This window comes from Cygnus olor, chromosome 3 (assembly GCF_009769625.2).
Source record: "Cygnus olor isolate bCygOlo1 chromosome 3, bCygOlo1.pri.v2, whole genome shotgun sequence".
In the NCBI taxonomy this organism is placed as follows: Eukaryota; Metazoa; Chordata; class Aves; order Anseriformes; family Anatidae; genus Cygnus; species Cygnus olor.
In genome coordinates, this window is record NC_049171.1 from 73,900,033 (window position 1) to 73,918,170 (window position 18,138).

Sequence of the window (18,138 nt, forward strand, 5' to 3'; positions counted from 1 at the left end):
CTTCTCCCTACAGAGATTCTGAGAGAACAACATCAGTAAGAATTCTCCTGGACAATTTTTAAATGTTATTACATTTTACCATTTCTGTGTACATTTCGAGCAATTACAATGTTAACAGAAATGCAGCGCACAAACCTCATGTATTTGGTGAGAATACCCTCACCAATCTTGAGCAATTCTGTACACAGAGTGCACGTTCACTGTCCTTGAGTTGCTAGTTCTAACCGAAGGTCTGTATTTTAATCAGCTTCTAGTTAGTTTTGATACATCACAGCAAATCAGCTGGTACCAAAACACTATATTAAACTATGTTTTTAGCAGTTCTGCTTCCTGAAACAGAAGATACAAGTGTGAGATCAGATTTTTATTCTAAATTTAGACACTCTCATCATTGTATTGTAGTCTGTGATTAAAGATTTAGCTTATGTATTTTGTCTTGGCTTTTATACAGCAGCTTCCACTAGAGTTATAGAGGACACGAATTCTTGCCCACTAAGAGCAAAGCCTTTATCTCTCAAACGAACAGATTGGAAAATGGACCAAAGGGTAGCTGACCTCTGCGATTATACCAATCCCTACATCAATACCAAAGGGGAAATCAATTGACTACGTTAAAATAAAGCTGATTGTTTTTGTTCACTTTCTCAGAAAGTTTATACAAGTTGATTATTTGTATGTATTTTATTTGAATTTTACTATTCTTGAAGAGCTCACCTAGAGCTTCCTAGAACTAGAAGAAGGCTTTTCTGCTGATTTTTTCTAACATAGACAAGTCATGAGCTACTGGAAGCTTCTCCCATTATATTCTCATGAAATTTCCATCTCAGTTTCCAATCTAAATAATTTTGGACAAGTTCAAATGCATTAGCTTAGATATGATAAAGCATATAAGTAGGTATTTTAACCTTCTGATTGAAATGACCTAGACCTCCTAAAAACACAAATTAAAAATTTGATAAAACTGTCACAGTTCATCTTCCTGAAGCAAGCGCTTTTACTTTTCTTCAGTAAACTGCCTGGATTTTTATAATGCATTATTCAAGATTGAAGATCCCTTCCAGTTCTCATAGACGTCATATTTATTAAATACATGAAGAGTGTAGAAATATTATTTTCCAGCATTGTCCTTCCCTACCTTCAGCAAGCTCTATAGATTGACTGTCCATGTTTTCCCTGCCCTGCTGCATCCCCCAATTCATTCCTATCAACATAGATTTCTTAACTAACTTTAGCAGAAGCAATACTGAGTCTTAGTTTGAGGCACAGCTACATATACACAAAGATCCCCTCAACTGATATATATCAAATATAGTGTTGTAAAATAATTAAGATTAATGATAGAGAGATCTAAAAGAAAAAGGAAAAAAATACTGCTTGAGCTTTTCAACATTTACATCAAAACTAAATGGGCTATGCAATATGAAGAGAAATAATATGTGTGTGCATGTGTCAAAAAGTCTTTGAAATGTTTGTAGCAAGACCTTGCAAAGGGGATCAATACGAAGCAGCAAGGATGGAGTTTTTAGTTCTATGAAAGCTTTAAGTTGATAATCCATTTGTAGGAAAAGCATGTTTAAGCTTTTAATTATGTAGCCCTCCTCTCCTGCTGTGTAGGACTCAGGTGCCAGCTGCCCATACCCCAAATGGGCAGAAACAGTACAAACCTAGAAAAACCTCTGGATTCCTGGGAATTTGTATTCTGCATGTCAGACTTCCTGTATTGCTTCATATATATCCTTACAGAAAGCACACTTCAGGGGGGAAGTTTGGGGATTTCACTTAAGAACATTGCAGTATTCTTTATAAATAACTTTTTCCTTCAGACCCTGGTGTAAATTTTCTGTGTTTTAAAAGCTGCCAGAAGCCAAAGTAGCTGAGGGCTTTCATGTTTGTACATGGCTAGAAAACCCAAGTTGCAAGACTGGTCTTCTGCCATTTCTGCTTACTTTAATGAGAAAACAAAAACCCACCCAGCTAGCTAGCAGAATTTTTCCATTTCTTCCAGATTACCATGCTTTGCTTCTCTTTCCTGCCCAGCTTTTCCTGAAAGTTGGTGGGCCTCGTTGAACTTTAAGCCTTCACAAGACTGTTTCTAAGCAGTCTGGCAGCATTTCCCTCTTTACCTGCCCTGCGCTGGAACAGCGGATGCACACAGATCTCCTGCTGCAGCCTTCATCCTCATTGCTTCTGCCTGACTAACAACCTTTCCCATCACAGACTTCTTTAACAAAACATATTACATTTACTTAATTTGTTTTTGAAAAAAATAATAAATAAAAAGCCTGTAAGCAGGCTGGGATTTTTTCCTGTCAAGACTTTCCACCCCACACACACAAATAGAAAACACAGCACTCTGAAAATTTCAGTCCCACTGGGATTTAGGATAAGCCAAACAGACCAAAACATTTTTCTTCCGTTTTCACAAAGGAAAATTGCAACAAAATTTATGATTTTTCTAAAATTGAAACATTTTTATTTTTCCAGCCTAAGTGAACAGTTTTGTCTGGCATCAATTCAGTGATGATCTGTCTGCCTGTGGAGTTATAGCTTCTCCTGAGAGCAGCAGGCCTGTTATCTAGGGTATGTATTCTTTACCTTAGGTAGGGCTTCCTATCTGGGCTATTACTTCTAAGATAAACAGCACTGTCCCATCTGCCCACTGCACTAATTCAAATATTTTAATTATAAAATTATTTAAACCAGCTTTTAATGATATTCACTCCAATAAAATACTGTAAAACATCATTATCACAGTTTAGAAATTAAATAGCAGTAGAGAGGCCTGGTTTTAGACTGTTAAGCCAGCACAGTTGCAGCTTAAGATCATTATGTTTTCCCTACAAATAGTTAGAAAGGATATAGACATATTTTGTGAGGGTAAATGGTCCTTACATCAAAAAATTTCCAATAAATTTCCTGTCTCAGTGACAGGCCTTGAATGTTTTCTTAGGCAATCAGTTGATCTTGCCAGCTCGTACAAGATCTGCATTGTAGTTGTTATTTACTAAAAGCTTTCTTCAACTTCTGAGTTACGCAAATGTCTGTATATCTTTTGACCATCATAGTTTTCCTGGTAGTCATGTGAAAGGGAGTATTGATGAGTCCATGGAGAAATAAAGCATCTGTTGTTCCATATAAGTACCTGATTTGAGGATATGCTTTTTCATGAGCTTGACAGTAAAATGTTATAGCTTACCTTTTTTAGGATAACTGAGAAGCTGTGGCAGCTCTCAACCTGTATAAACACAAAGTTCTACCAGGTTGCTTGCCCAGGAGAGCCCAGCTCATGAAACCGTGCTGAGCCTGCCAAGACTGAGTGCATTAGGGAACTTCACGGTGAAGGATTGCTTCCTACTATTCCATGCAATGGTTCTGGGTAAGAAACACCTCAGAAAATATATAAAGTATTTGTAAATATATCAACAATCTGGCAAGCTTAACACTGCTTTGGAGATAATCACAATATATTTAATTGCAACATTTAATTTAAATTAATAAAAATAAGGAAAAATACATTTTATTTATGAATATTTATCCAATAGGTTATCCAGACATCTACCCGACCTGCCTTGAATGAAACTACCACTAGCTGGGCAGCATACAATATTTCAGTAATTCTCGTAGGGACCATTCCTTTTACAGAGACTCTTCCCAGAAAGTCTGAGCAGTCAGTCTGACTTTGGTTGAAAGCAGCTTCAAATACAAGGTCTGCAAGGTAAGTAATCACTTGTCAATAAGCTTCAGAAATAAGTATCAACCTGGTGCACTGAGGGCCATCTCTCCAGAAGGCAATTTATAGTCTCTCTGATGCAATCACAAACAATTATACAACGGAAGTATAGTTTCATGCCACTTCCATTCAAATGTTTGTTTTCTTTTAAACCATAGGGTAAACTTTTGTTTCTCTTTCAAATAATTTAACACCAAAAGCCAGTGTTAGCCCAAGGGATTCTGTGGAAGAATCAGGCATGCTCCCTAATATTTTGCATAGCACCTTTCATACCAAAGGACATACAAAGGAAAAACACTGAGTATTAGTAATTGCCAGTTATGTATAAACTGCACAAGATACTTTGCATACAAGGGGCCATGACTTCCCACTGTGCAGAGGAGAGGCGTCATATTTTCAGGGTTAAACAAATCCTTCCATGTTAGCCAGGCAACTACACTGAGTGGCAGATTGATATGGAAGGAGCTGGGTGACCCCTCACTTTTTTGTCCTCCACTTGCTTAAGAATTTTTAATTTCCATTTCTACAAGCCATGTGAAAGGAAGATTGGGCACTCTTTACTTCCACAGATCATATCACATACCCACAAAATGAAAGAATGGAGCACAGGTGGGAACAAGGTATCACCAAGAGATACCGAAATTTATGATCAACACTGAGAAGTATGCCGGATGCATATCTGATTTGGTTTCTGTTCACATCTGACCTGGTCTCTACCTTAATGTGTCCCCAGCAAGGAGAAACTGTTATTATTTCACATCCTGGTTCCATTCCACTCCCTCACAAAAATCCATTTTGAAGCAAATACTACAGGGTGATATTTAAGGTTTACAACTACATATATTTATGCAGATGGCAAATGCATTTGTTAGGTCTCAAAATACACCTTCACGTCTAAACATCTTCTGAATCAAAATGAACTGGCAGTCAGGGAATTAAAAAATTCCCCTACCTGCTTTCTTTTCACACTTAAAAGCATAAAAATTAGAAACTGGGCAAAATATTTTTATCTTGATTATTTTTTCAGGAGTGGAATAAAAAACTGGGTGACCAAACTCTCCCAGAAAAACACTTAGGTGATCACCCACCTAATGGAAAATCTGGATTCAACTTTCACAGTGTATTGAAGCTGTTTGAGCTTCACCTTCCACCTTCCAAGAGAGTATGTTGTCTGACAGATAACCTGTGGATATGGAATTGTTTTTCAGTCTCCTATCTGATAGACATCAAATGTATGTGTCGATATGAGAAAGAATGATTCTCTCTCTCAGCTTGGTTAGTACGCTCACTGCATAAGTAAGAACATTGATTTTGGGGTGTTTCTCTTTGTCAAGTGGAGGAAGGATGAGCCTCAACAAGGCAGAATGAGAGAGGGGCAATGTCCCCTGAATGCCCCACAGACTCTCTCAGGAACACTCAAAGCCTGCAGGAGAAAGGGAATGGTGAACCGAGAAGTCTTGTTCCAATTATGAGCAATTTCTTGGTGTAAAAGGGCAACGGCAACTACTGAATTCAAGCCCTTTGCTGCATTCCTTACAAGAATATAAAAATATAATAAATGTTTTGATTCATGGGAAATTGAGGACTTTGACAGAAAATGAAAGTTTGTAACATTTTGTCTAAGAAAAAAATGAAAACTTTTCTATTTGACTTAAGCATAACAAATTGCCTTTTTTTTTTTTGACAGATGAACTAAGAAATCAACTACTGTTCACTGTATTGTACAGTGTATAGTACACTGTTGCACTACTCTAAATATCTTTTAAGTTATGGCATTTAGTTCCTAAGGTAGGCTTCCAGAAACAGGAGGTTGTATTTTCCTTTCTAGGTCAATAAAATCTCAAGGGAAAACAGAATGTTTTATGTGACAGAAATTCCCAGACTGAAATCCCTAGGCCTTTCCATTAATTTATCAACCATGCAGAATTTATGAGGTATCTAAATTGGAAATGAGATGTGTATCTTAATGGTTTGTCCCCCCAGTAAGCAAATGAATAAATAAATAAATCACACTATCATTGTGGACAAAATGCAAAGTTACTTGCATCTTTCTATTCAAGCTTTAAACATTTGCAAATCAGTATGTGAAAACAATGAAAAGAAGGACGATAGAAAATGTGTCATAAGTCTGTGATGCAAAGTGCAAGAAAAAAAAATACATGGATAAAATACATTTTCTCTAAGAAAATAAAGATTCTACAACCCCCTGTACTGCTGTGACTGAAGATGCAGAGAATATTACCAGCAGGTATAGCATCTTCTACGTTGCAAAAGCAATGTGACTCATTGTCATGGGACTGCCACGTCAAAATGTCTTTGTACATTAAGATTTTTATGAAAACAATTAATGAATGAATGCTAAAATTGAAGCCCCAGGTTTACAACGACATGCATGATCAAAATAACCAAAATAAAAGGATTGCAGTGATCTGTAGCAGGAAACCATTTCACACCTCCATCTCCATAACTCAGAAAAATAAAGACACTTTCTACTTTTATATGAGTTGCTATTCCAAAAGACTTGCTGTGTTTTTTGTCTAATGCTGACTTTCCAGGACCAAAATCTTTAATACTATAGTTGACCAAATGTAAATACATTTCCATAACTAGACTGATTGGAACCTGTTAAAAATTGACCTCTGACCTCCGCTTATGAAAAATGGACATGCTTGATTGCTCCACACCGACACAGAGCATGTTCAATTAATGCTTACATTATTAGGATTGTGCTAACAACACAAATGGAAATTAAACCTTTTCACCATCCATCTGCATCTGAACATTTGTAAATTGAAATAAGTGTAGAAGAGCTGCACTCAATCAATTTCAGCTCAAGTCCCTGACCCGATTATGTTATGCATGTCAATATACATTCTCTTAATTAAATGCAGTTCAGTGAACATTACTGTTAAGAAAAGGGGAGACCATGGTCTGCTTATTGCTACCCAAGACATTACCAGGAAAACAACAGAAAGTAAATTAATGGGAAAACATCAGCTAAAGACAAAGCTGTTGCGTTATGTTATTATAATGCTCTCCTATGCTGAGAACCAAAGCAAGTAACTAAAAGTGTCATCATTTTTCCCTTGATGGCCAACTGTGGAGTTTAACAACTACACAAAAAGGCATAGCATCTCTGAGGAAAAACAAATGCTACACTTAGCTGTGTATCACCAATCATTTGCTGTTGCAGGCAACAGGAAGGCACCTGCTGGAAAACTGCAATTTAAGAATGAAAGAATAGCAATGAACCCAAGGCTTCCTGCCACCTCTCAGCTGTCTCCATTTCACATCAGCCTGATGCGGTTTCTGCACAACACAGCAGGCTTCATGCTTTGGTTTGCTTTTAATTTTTTGCTTTCGTTCTTCTCAATTTTCTCAATTTTCCTACCCCCTATCTACCTCTTCCCTACCTAGCCTGCCACAGGGACACCCACTCAAGCCATTCCACGGAGCTGTTGCCACACACAACACATAAAAGGTTTCCATAGGGGAAATTTTTTTTTCAGTATGGTTTGGTAATGGAAGGTTCCACACAAAGACCAAGTTTGCAAGGCTGTAAAGGGCTGATAATGATGTCAGAGGACATTAATTAAGTTTCTTACCAAGATAGCATTTTACTTAGGGTATTGCAGATCCTTGGAGGAAAAGAGGTGATGGACCGGAAGAGTCACTGAGCACTAACATAGAGACTGATTCATGAGGGAAAAATGTCTACAGTTGGTTTGTTTTATTTTTACAGTAGCTTCTCTTTAAAAATCAGGCTATGGAGTACACAGCACTTATGATTCAGAAGGAATAAAACATCCTCTGGTGTGCTAATGAGCATGGGTTGCAGTGCACAGATGGGAGTTGGATGATCTCAAATATCTTTTCCCACCATAGATGGATTCATGTGGTAGACAGCCTCTCATTTTAGCCCATTGTGACAAGATAATCAATTTTGGACCTGGGAATAATATTGAGAAAAAGACCATTCAAGTTCACCTTTATGTACAAAAGCAAATTAAAACAAACAAATCAAACATGTTGAAACAAGCTGTTTGGAGCAGCTTACGTTGGAACACAAATCTGACAGCATCATGTTGTGGCAATGGCAGTTAGGCTTGCAGAGATAAATATGATGACAGTTCTCCATCTTACCTGCCAGAAAGCCTGCCAAATCCTACTAACTCTCTCTGCCCCCTCTCCCCCAGGTTCCTCCAATCTAACATCCCTGAAGTCCAAAGAGATTAGAGAGGTTTCAATTGCATCTATTGAAGCACATAAATTTTTGTCTTATTTAGCTTTTTTCTCCTGTTCATGAGTGGTCTTTGGTCTACAATTGTTTCATATTTATTTGCTCAATAATTTCTGAAAACACATATACATATATATATATATATATATTTCTGAAAACACTGAGATTTTTCACACATAATATAGTGTGAATTTCACTGAATACCAAAAATTCAACACTATTTGCTTCTGAATGAAACTCAAAAAGGTGGTCCCAGTCCCAACTGGACACAGGTGCAAAAACAATACATGGCCAAGAAAACACAATATTATCTGCAAAAGAAAAGCCACCACCAGTAGAAAGTAAATGAGTAAAGCTTAGGGTTTACTTATTTGCAATACAGAACTGTGTGAACTGAAAGCATGAGCAAATAAATGGGAAAATAAAAACTTCATTAAACTATCATGGGAAAACAGTTTCCCATTTGGTTTAACAATGACGGATAATTTTTATTCTCATAGTGTAAGATGGGGACTAAAGGAGAAGGAAATAAGTTTCTATTTTCATCAATGCATATTTGTCTAAGTAAACTCCTTTACTGAAGCAGGTCAAGACCACAAAATAGCAGATATGCAAACTGAGATCTGAAAAACTCTGTTCTGGCTAATTTGGCTACTATAGGTTGGAGAAAAATTGGGTCTTCAACCTTATTTCTCTGTAGTTGAGGAATGTGGTGGAATGATTGGCTAACATGTGAGTAACCTTCATGTTTGCACCCTGGCCCCCTAACTGCACTGAGGAAAATATTACTGAAAAATTATCTAAATCTTCACGAGTATCTCCTTTGTACAGGAAAGCCACACACCTGAGGATTTCATGATGACCTATATTTTCCAGCAGCACAACTCTTCATTATGATATAGTATTTATTTTCATTTTCATTCAAGGGCTTCCTGGGTGGAGGGCTAGGGAGGGCCAGAAGGGTCATAATAGAGACATTCAAGGTAATTTTGTTACATACGAGTTCTGCTGGGTCTGTGTTCTCACATTTCAGGTTGTCTCAGTGTAGGTGGCTCAGGAAAGCAGCTATATACATTCCTGCCCCCCCTGTACTGTCATTAGCCTTTGGGTCTTTGGTCTTGCCAGGGGCAAAAGAATCATCAGCCAATATTAAGTATGGACTACATAACCAGCAAAAGATAGGAAAAAGCCATATATTCAACCTTCAGTAGTCAGACAAGCAACTGACACACATAATTTGTCCCTAGTTCCTCAGGCTACAAAATCATGCTTAACATTATGTTAGGTCATATGACTTCATGTGTAAGCCATCTAGGTTTTCTACTACATTCTTCATATTAAATCCAGAGCATCTACTTCTCAATCTTCTAACATGACCTATTTTTCTACATAAAACAAACCTTTTGGCAAGACAGTCAGTTAAGAGTCATAAGGTACTTCAGTCTTTGCTGATGCTGCCAACCAGGATGCTAATTAAAGCTATTTCTGGCAATAGCATTTTTTTTGTTGTTGTTCTTCTTCTTCCTTTCTCTCTTTCTTCCAGTCAGTCAGTGTCAACATTTAGTCACATAAAAAACCTAGACTAAATGTAAACACTCTTAATCCAATGTTAACACAGAGGCCCTCTTCCATACCAGCTTTTCAGGGACTCTGAATAGCAGTCATGTTCCTAGAATTTTAATAGCTGTCATGGTGGCGTCTCTTCCAAAAACTTTCCCCCTTCCTCTGAGAGCTCTGCATGCACAGTACTATAAGTAAAATCAATGAGTATTCTGATAGTTGTAAAACTGTCAGGCTAGAACAGGAAGGGTCCTTTTCCCTATTTTTTAAAGCAGGAAACCATGCTTTTTCATTGACCATCCCAGGTTAATCCAAATCCCCCCTTTGCAAGAACATCTGGAGGAAATTAAATGCAGTAACACAAATCTCTCTTAGTGGTTTGAGCTGATGCTTCCATAAAAGTCCTATTTCATTTATGTTCCTATATTTCCCCCTGTCTTTCCACTTTCTCACTGATTCGGGGACAATAAAAGATATTACTCACATCTATCAAAAGACACTTAAGAACTAAGGAAGTAGTGCAAGCCCACCCCAGTCTGGCCCACACCAGTGAAGTAAAAATCCCAAAGAAAATAGCACGTGTCACTTACAAACATAAACTGTTAGATTTTAATGCCCCAGGCTGGCTCTGTGCCACACAGTCACATGAAGATCTTTACATCTTTTCACACAAACATCTCAACCTTGGCCAAATCATTTTTCTCTCCTACCATAAGTTTTTCTCTCAGTTCCTCACAGGTACCAGTGAGCTTGCTTGATTCTCCTATGGGTTTAGTCTTCCCTTCATCCTTTCATCTCTCTGCATGCCTCAACTTATTTGTCCATTATTCCCAACACCTTACTGCTCTCTCAGCCCACCTGTATTAAAAGGTCTGAAATTGAACTTTAAAAAGTAACACAATCCAAGGTTAAATGTGTACTGCTTCAACACCTACATCCATGCTCATGTCTTTACCTAGGATTGCAAATGGAACCTAAGAATCTACATAGACAACGTGTATAAAAATCTAAAAGTAGTAACCCACATTCAAATTCTTCATATGAGACATATTACAAAAAATATGCAGATAGCAACACAGTTTGCCTTTTACTGTTTAGGAAACTTGCCATCACTTCTCCTGAGAAAACAAAGTCAATATCTTAACTAGAACATTAGAGAAATTATCTATATTTCTCTTTCCCCCTCAGCCGCTTGTCCCTGCCATGGCATGTACAAGCTCCACCTGAAATGAACAGGGAGAGTGTTATATTGTGACAGATCAAGGACATCTCAATATTAAAAAAATCTTATTTACTGGTTGATAGCGAAGCAGATGCCTGCAACTGATGGTTCTACTTTTTGTCTTTAAGGGCTACTGAATTGATAATCACAGAAAAGCAGCCTTGCTGCTGTATTTTCATAAGAATGCCATGACATCTGGAATACAAGTCAATTAATTTTACTCTTGGTTATACTCCCCTATGGCTATCTAGCAAAAAAGCAGATCAATTACAATTATACACTTGTGCTAAAAGTCTATTAAAGGGATGTGTGACCTGATACCTAAAATCAACCAAAAACAAAACATGAAATTTAATCTTGGGTGATGAAGCTGCAAGCCTCAGAGTTCACATGGTAAGGATAGATATCTTGGCCTCCTCTTGATATTATCTCACTGTTTTGCATTATTATTAAAAATAAGGATGATTACTTCAGCCTAAAGCTTTCACTTGCAAGACTCAGCTCACGATAAAGTCAGCCATCACACATGTGGCCTTCCAGGCTTCACGCTGCTGGTCTGATGGCAGGAGGCTAATTGCATGCCTGTGGATGTGTGTGCTAATGCATATGTGTTCATGCTCACATGGAGAATTTCAGTCATAGATTTCTAAGAACTGGTTAGAGTGAATCCATATGTTCAGCACTGTTTTAGAAGTTCTTACAGTTTTATCTGAAACTACTGGTAGCCCACATTTTTGAGTAGATACTCTTCCATTAGGAAAAAAGGGTAGCAATAATGTCTGGGCAGGGTAGCATCCAATAGATTTATCTGTTGTTGTCAAAACTAGTTTTTCACTGAATAAGGCCAGTTAGTATTCTTCCAAAATAAAAACTTTATTTCAGATATACTTTCTGCTAAAATTTTCCTCAATTTTAGAGAAGGACATTATTTTACTTGGAATTTCAAAAATATTGTATTATTAAATTACAGCATTAATGTAATACAATACATAAGTAGGACCAGATACGCATTATGGAGATGCAAAATAAGTACATTAAAATCATTACATCCAGCTACTTAGTACAAATGGAAATATTTTATCTTCTTTTCTGCAACAAAATTTGTTTTCTTATGTATTAGGAAACAATTTGATAGTTTGATATGAAGTAATATATTTCAGGACTACATCTCAGAATGTCAAAAATGTTTGTTTGCTTCTAGTTTAACCACCCCTATCAAAAATGCTCATAAAGAAGTTGTAGGCTAACATGTTTCCAGTGAAAGTCCCTTCCTACCCTTTAAGGGCTAGAGAGATTTAATTAAGCATAGAACTTGATTTTTTTATTATTATTATTATTTTTAATGCATTAGTTATAACATTTCTGTAGAACGTTGTTATTCCCAGTTCCTCTCAGGCTGTATCTGGTTTTGGCCTCAATACTCTCACATCACAATATTAGTAAGAGTTTTCCTGTATCTCCTTTAGAGAATTATTTGTACACATATTGAAATACATTTATTCTGCCCCAAAAAATTCTACCTAAGTTCTGTTAACATTTACATTTTAAGCATGAGATTTTGTAGGCTGGTGAGTCTAATACTAGGACAGGAGTCAGAAATGAGCCACAGATAAGACAATATGATCATGTAATTGCAAATGGATGACCACTTTTTTTTTTTTTAGACAGTTATAAATTCAGAGTCTTTTGGAGGCAAATGTCAGTTTCAGTATTACATGGTCAGTAAATAACAAATATGACAAAACTATATAATCCTGTAATCCTTTGAATATCATGGTTCAGAACTGTTCTCTCCCAAGCTAGCAAGGACTGAAAATCAACTTCCAAATACTTTAAACAATTTTTATCTCAACATAGAACTGTTTATGCAACTACTGCCACCACTGGAACAAAAACCCTATAAGATTTCAATGCAGTTCAACCTGAACTGAATTTAAATCTAAAATGAATCACCATCTCTTCTGTTCCCACTCCTGAAAATATATGCTTGAATAATCTTTCTTCATTTTGTAACACAAGCTGAATGTAAAGCTGACAGAAATATACTGGGTTTGGGTAGTGGTATTGGAAAAAGAAAAGATTTCAAATCTGAAAGAATTTGGACAAACACTAGGTATATAACTTAAAATTTCTGAAACCATTCTTCACGTGTGGTGCTTCAACAGAGAGGAGGTTTTAAAACTGTTACATCACAATGTAATTACCAAAAAGAAAGATGGGGACACACATACATGCAGAGAACATATGGATAAAATTGAGAGACAATATAAACAATGTGTGTGGAAAGTTTAGATTCAGAAAGAGTTTAGAAGCCTTTCCTCACCATTCTGCAGAAGAGCTCTTATCACACCACGATTTCTTTAATAAACCTTCCTGAAGTATAAAGTACATTTCGATGGCAAAAAACCAAGCCAGATAAAACTTGAGTGAACTCAAACATTGCATTCTCCAATTTTCCTGATATGAACCATCCATTGTGCTCCTATAACCTCATAATAGCTCAGTCTTTTAGAACACATTGCAGATTTTGGGGGTGGGTTTTTTTTGTTTGTTTGTTTCTTTTTCCAGGACCACTTTATCATCATTAATGAATAACTTACTGTGTATTGGAATTGCAATACCATGTTTATCGTATTGAGTGAGACATGGTACTACACAGAGTGGAGCCTGGGCAATCTGTAAGCTATTATATGAGAAAAGGCTGCAGTGAAACCCCCAGCTCCAAAGCTTGAGCAAATAAACAGAGCAAATAAAAAGTGGTTTTCTTGCTCCTCTGTGCACTCATTGGAAAGAAACTATCAAACTTTTGCACCCCAGTGCTCCAAGATGCATTAAAAATCTCTTTCAGTTGAGAGCAAAATGTGTCACCCACCATTGCTGTTCTGGCTCAATTTAAGGGGAAAGAAATCTATTTTTGTAAAAGCTGTCAGTAAACAACTTTAATCTAAACATTCATTCATGCTAGAGAGTGGTCCTGTATTTCACGCTTAATGGGCCAAATTTAGAGAGAACTTCGATGCTGATAGCCAGCATTGACCCATACTGTGTGCTGACAAAAGGCACACTTCCTTGGCACATTTTTTCTACTAACGTAAGAATGCAACTTAATTTAGGGCATCTTCCAAGCAGTTTTGTTTTTCTCTGTTCAGCTGCTGTAGGGAGTGAGTACACAGTACTTGTCATATCAGATCAAATCACTGAAACCAGTGAGCTCAGGGCTTTCCTAGACCACTACTGGAGATTTCTGAAAGAGACTCAAATTCCTAGCACTTGGAAAAGATCTCTCTGAAGGTACAACAAAGCATATGTGGTGGGTGTGGGGGTGGAAGTGGGGGAGGTCATGGGCTGAATCCCCTCTGCAACAATCAGTTTACACCAAAGTGAGAAGTTTCCTTACTGCTACTGCAGCACATGGCACTTACTGGGGAATTTGGCACTCCTGAGCTGTCCCACAAATCCCAGCCATCAACTATCACCTAGCCTGAAGCCTCACACAGTTCCTCTTATGATTACTGCCATTATGTGTGATGACTGCACCTCTAAGAAGTTAGATGCATCAGGCAGGGAATTGTCATGCATTAATATTTGAGGAAAAGCTGGAAGTGAAGAGAAGTGAAAGGATGGAGGGAGAGCAAGACCTTTGAAAGAGCAAAGAGAGTATCACATTGCCTCTATCAATGTGGCCTGGGACAAAAACTGTTCCACTTCAGATGACTGTTTTTCCTTCTTTTATAGTAAAACAGTGGAGCTGAACACTTATGAGTAATAACTTGGACGAAAACCATAATATTAATTTTGAGCAATAAAATCTAATATGAAACACTGCCTGGGAGCATGGTAAATACTTACACATTCTCATCTAACCTTTTCCTTCAAACCTTTGGTAACAGCAGGGAGTTAGTAGTATGATTTCAGCATAATGCCAATCTAAATGCTTTCTTGATAAGAATGCTACATACAGATTTTTTTTCGCAGATACCAGCTTTTATTGTGAGGTTAAAATGGTGAGACAGAGGAAAGAAACAGACCAACAGAATAGCCTGTTTGAGACCACAATCAATCAGAAGTTAATTTTGTATCAGTATCCATTCTTATTGCCATCTAACTCAGAAAAAGGGGTGGCGGACTTCCTCTGCACCATATATTTCTTCTTATTTCAATCTTTCTTTGGAAGTAAGGTGTTTAAATTCTTCTAAATCATTGATTTTATAATATTACTGTGATAAGACATTATGTTCTATCAGGTGTGTTTCACTGATTGACGTTTTAAATATGTGTATTTGCTCATATATATAATAGCCAAATTTATAGTACTCAAATTTACAATGACTTGAGTGGTACATGACAAGTGCTAGGGAATGAACTTCAGTTGCCTTTAATTCAGTCTCCTTCTAGTATTTAGAAAGGAAATATGTGCTGGGTGGCACTATCTGCAAATGGGTATTTCAGACTGCCATTACCATTAAACAACACCTAATCTGGGATTGCAGTTGTGTCACTGAGACTTTTAGACTTCACAGATGGTCTTTAATGTTTGGGACAAACTCCCTACTAAGGGTTTGTTAAGGTGAATTAGTCCACCACCACCATGACTTAATATTCTGGGGACTCAGGATAGCTAATTACAGCTAGCTTTTTACATCATATGGGATACATCGGTACATCTGGAAAAACACCTCTCTATCCTCCTTTCAAATTCTCACAATGTTTACAGGAAAATTTTGGTGACTGCAAGAATGTAGAAATTGTCACCCCACTGATCATACTTACCAAATACTGCTTCTTTCTTTTGCTCCACTTATTACTTTTACCCTTCTCTTTACATACTTGGGTGTTATACACAGGTCATAAAGTTCTCCGAGTCAGGAACCAGGATTGCAGGCTCTCTATAGCTCTCAGGTGGTATAATAAGACAAACAGCAATTTAATTAACTACGGGCATGGGTGCAACTGTATGAGAAGGTATATCCAGGTAGACATGAGTCACATGCTTCCTTACCCATCTGATCATATTTTGTGATCCAACTGGCCTAAATCCTTAATTTAACCCTAAGTGTTATTTTGCATTATCAACCTGTCCAAATTCTGGACCAGAGGAAAAATAAGGGAGCTTTTTATGTTTAAACTACCAGGCCAGATGGTGTTCTGTTTCATGACAGAGATGGTCTTACCCTTATTTATTTAAATACACCTGGGGCCATCTCAGTCCTACCTTTGAGTAGTTAGGAGAAATGTATTGAACTTTGCAGACATGGGAAATTCTGACTACAGAGACTTATGAGGTTCAAATACTGAAGCCATTTTATTCTGTTTGGTATATATATTGTTACATTAATACTTCTATGGCTTTAGCAGTTAGTATGATGGACACTACTGAAGAAATCCTGTAATTAAGCTACCTAAGTTGCATAAACATTAGGGCTGTGAACATCAGGTGGACTAACTTTAGAATGTTTTGCACAGACTCTAGAAGCAAGCACAGAAAATAATGGACGAATTCATATACAGGAGTAAAGATCACATGAGAGAAAAACTCCAAGCCTTCACCTTCACACACCTAATCAGACTATGAACATTCCACTTTTGCTACATTTACCTTATGACAAATAAAATATAATTATCAGAAGTGACTAAACAACTGTGTTCAGGAGAAAGACTGGAAAAATAATGAAGATGGTAGTCTCTCTCTCTCTCTATATATATATATTAATAATAATTATATACAGAAACAGCATCTCCTACAGATAATCTTAGATATGCAGTTTTGAGCTCCAAAGGAGAAACAACTTTAAAAAAGCAGCACTGAAACACTAATATATCTGTGCACTTACCACCACAGCAGGAAGTGGAGAGCAGAAGCAGCAATACCAACTGTAAGCATGTGTCTAATGGCTCAGCAGAAACATCCTCCTACATCTGGTAGCTCTCCACGCCCAGAGTTGCTCAGTGCCCTTTGAACGTATACCCAGTGTTTCCCAAACTAATTATGATGCTGGCATATGGTACATTTACCAAGAAAGAGAAAGACAGACTTTTTAAAATCACTGTCATGACCGCTATGGTAGAGAAAAAGTTGGCCACTATTACAGGGCCTTAGCCAGCATTTATTTAAACGAGTGCAGACTTTCATTGACTACACAGTGGATTTTGGATCTGGTCCACAATAAATGGAGACTCTTATTGAGATTCCTGGCCTCATAAAGAGCCAGACTACTACAGCAGCACCAAAGCCTGGCTAAACAGAAACTGTTCTTGTAAAAAAGCCTGTAAGGCATAATAAGGGAGGAAAACAAAGGGTTCCTTTGGAGTTCAAGAGGCTTCTGAAAATGAATTATATGATTCTTTCAGAATTTTAATGAACCTGTTATTAATAAAGAACTATAGCTGTACTGTAAAATTCTATCGATTAAAATTACTGAATATGACCTATAGACATTCTCCAGTAAATGCTATGATGGTTTTCCACAAAACTATAATAATATAAAACAATATGCAATGTCTTGTTAAATCTTGTCTAAGCAGCCCCGAGAGAGATTTCTGGTTACAGTGTGTTGCCTACAGTCATAGCAGGGGTTCAGGTTACAGTCATTCCTAAAGAAGTATCCATTTACCAGCTAACCTGCAGTCTCCTGCACCCCTCTCATCTCAATCCCTAACATCAGCTCAACTCAGACCCGCAAGCTCTGCAGTAGCCCTCAAGTCTGAGGTCAGTCCTGGTTTTCCTCACCACCAACCTCCCCCCCCCTGTCGACTGCATTTTCACCCCTCCTGCAGGCCTCCAGCATGGCAAATCAGGAAGCAGCAACCCCACAACTCCCTGTTTTGTCTTCCAGTCTGCATGGCCCCTCTGACACTTCTGAACTCTCTACCAGCCCAAGACAGAGGCAACTTTGGGAAAGCAGACAAGGCACCTGCAGAGTGATTGCACTGTTTTGTGCAGTGCAGCAAAGCTCAGGAGGTACCTTAATGCCATGCTGGAGACACAGTACAGATGATTTTGGTTAGAAAGGATGGTGAAGATGACACAGCTTGAGCTCATTCAGGACAACACTGAGACCAACAACAAATACCACAGTGGACAAAAGTCCAAAACAGAGACCATCAATGCACCGGAAGATGACTTTTAGAAATATTTAATCATCTTGCTGTCTGGGTACAGGACATATCCAAAGGATATATCCTTAGTATATCACCAAAAAACAGATTACCAAAATAACACATCTCTTTTTGCCTTATTTTAACTATTACAGATCAAACCTTCAGTTATAAATACGTACTATTCCAGGAATTTTCCACCACAACCCCACTTTCTACTAACTCTTAAACTGTAACCCGTCTTTCTTTTTTGCTCCTGCAGCTATTAAAAATGATGCAAGGTCCTGCTTT

At 37.5% G+C, this 18,138-nt stretch overlaps 1 long non-coding RNA gene across 1 annotated transcript in view; it reads right to left on the minus strand.

Moving 5' to 3' along the window:
• LOC121067833 overlaps positions 1–16,782 on the minus strand; it is a 38,366-nt gene extending 21,584 nt beyond the window's left edge. The window contains exon 1 of the long non-coding RNA XR_005818475.1: positions 16,584–16,782. This is a non-coding gene — a long non-coding RNA (uncharacterized LOC121067833). The remainder of the gene's footprint in view (positions 1–16,583) is intronic.
• Positions 16,783–18,138: the final 1,356 nt, after the last annotated feature.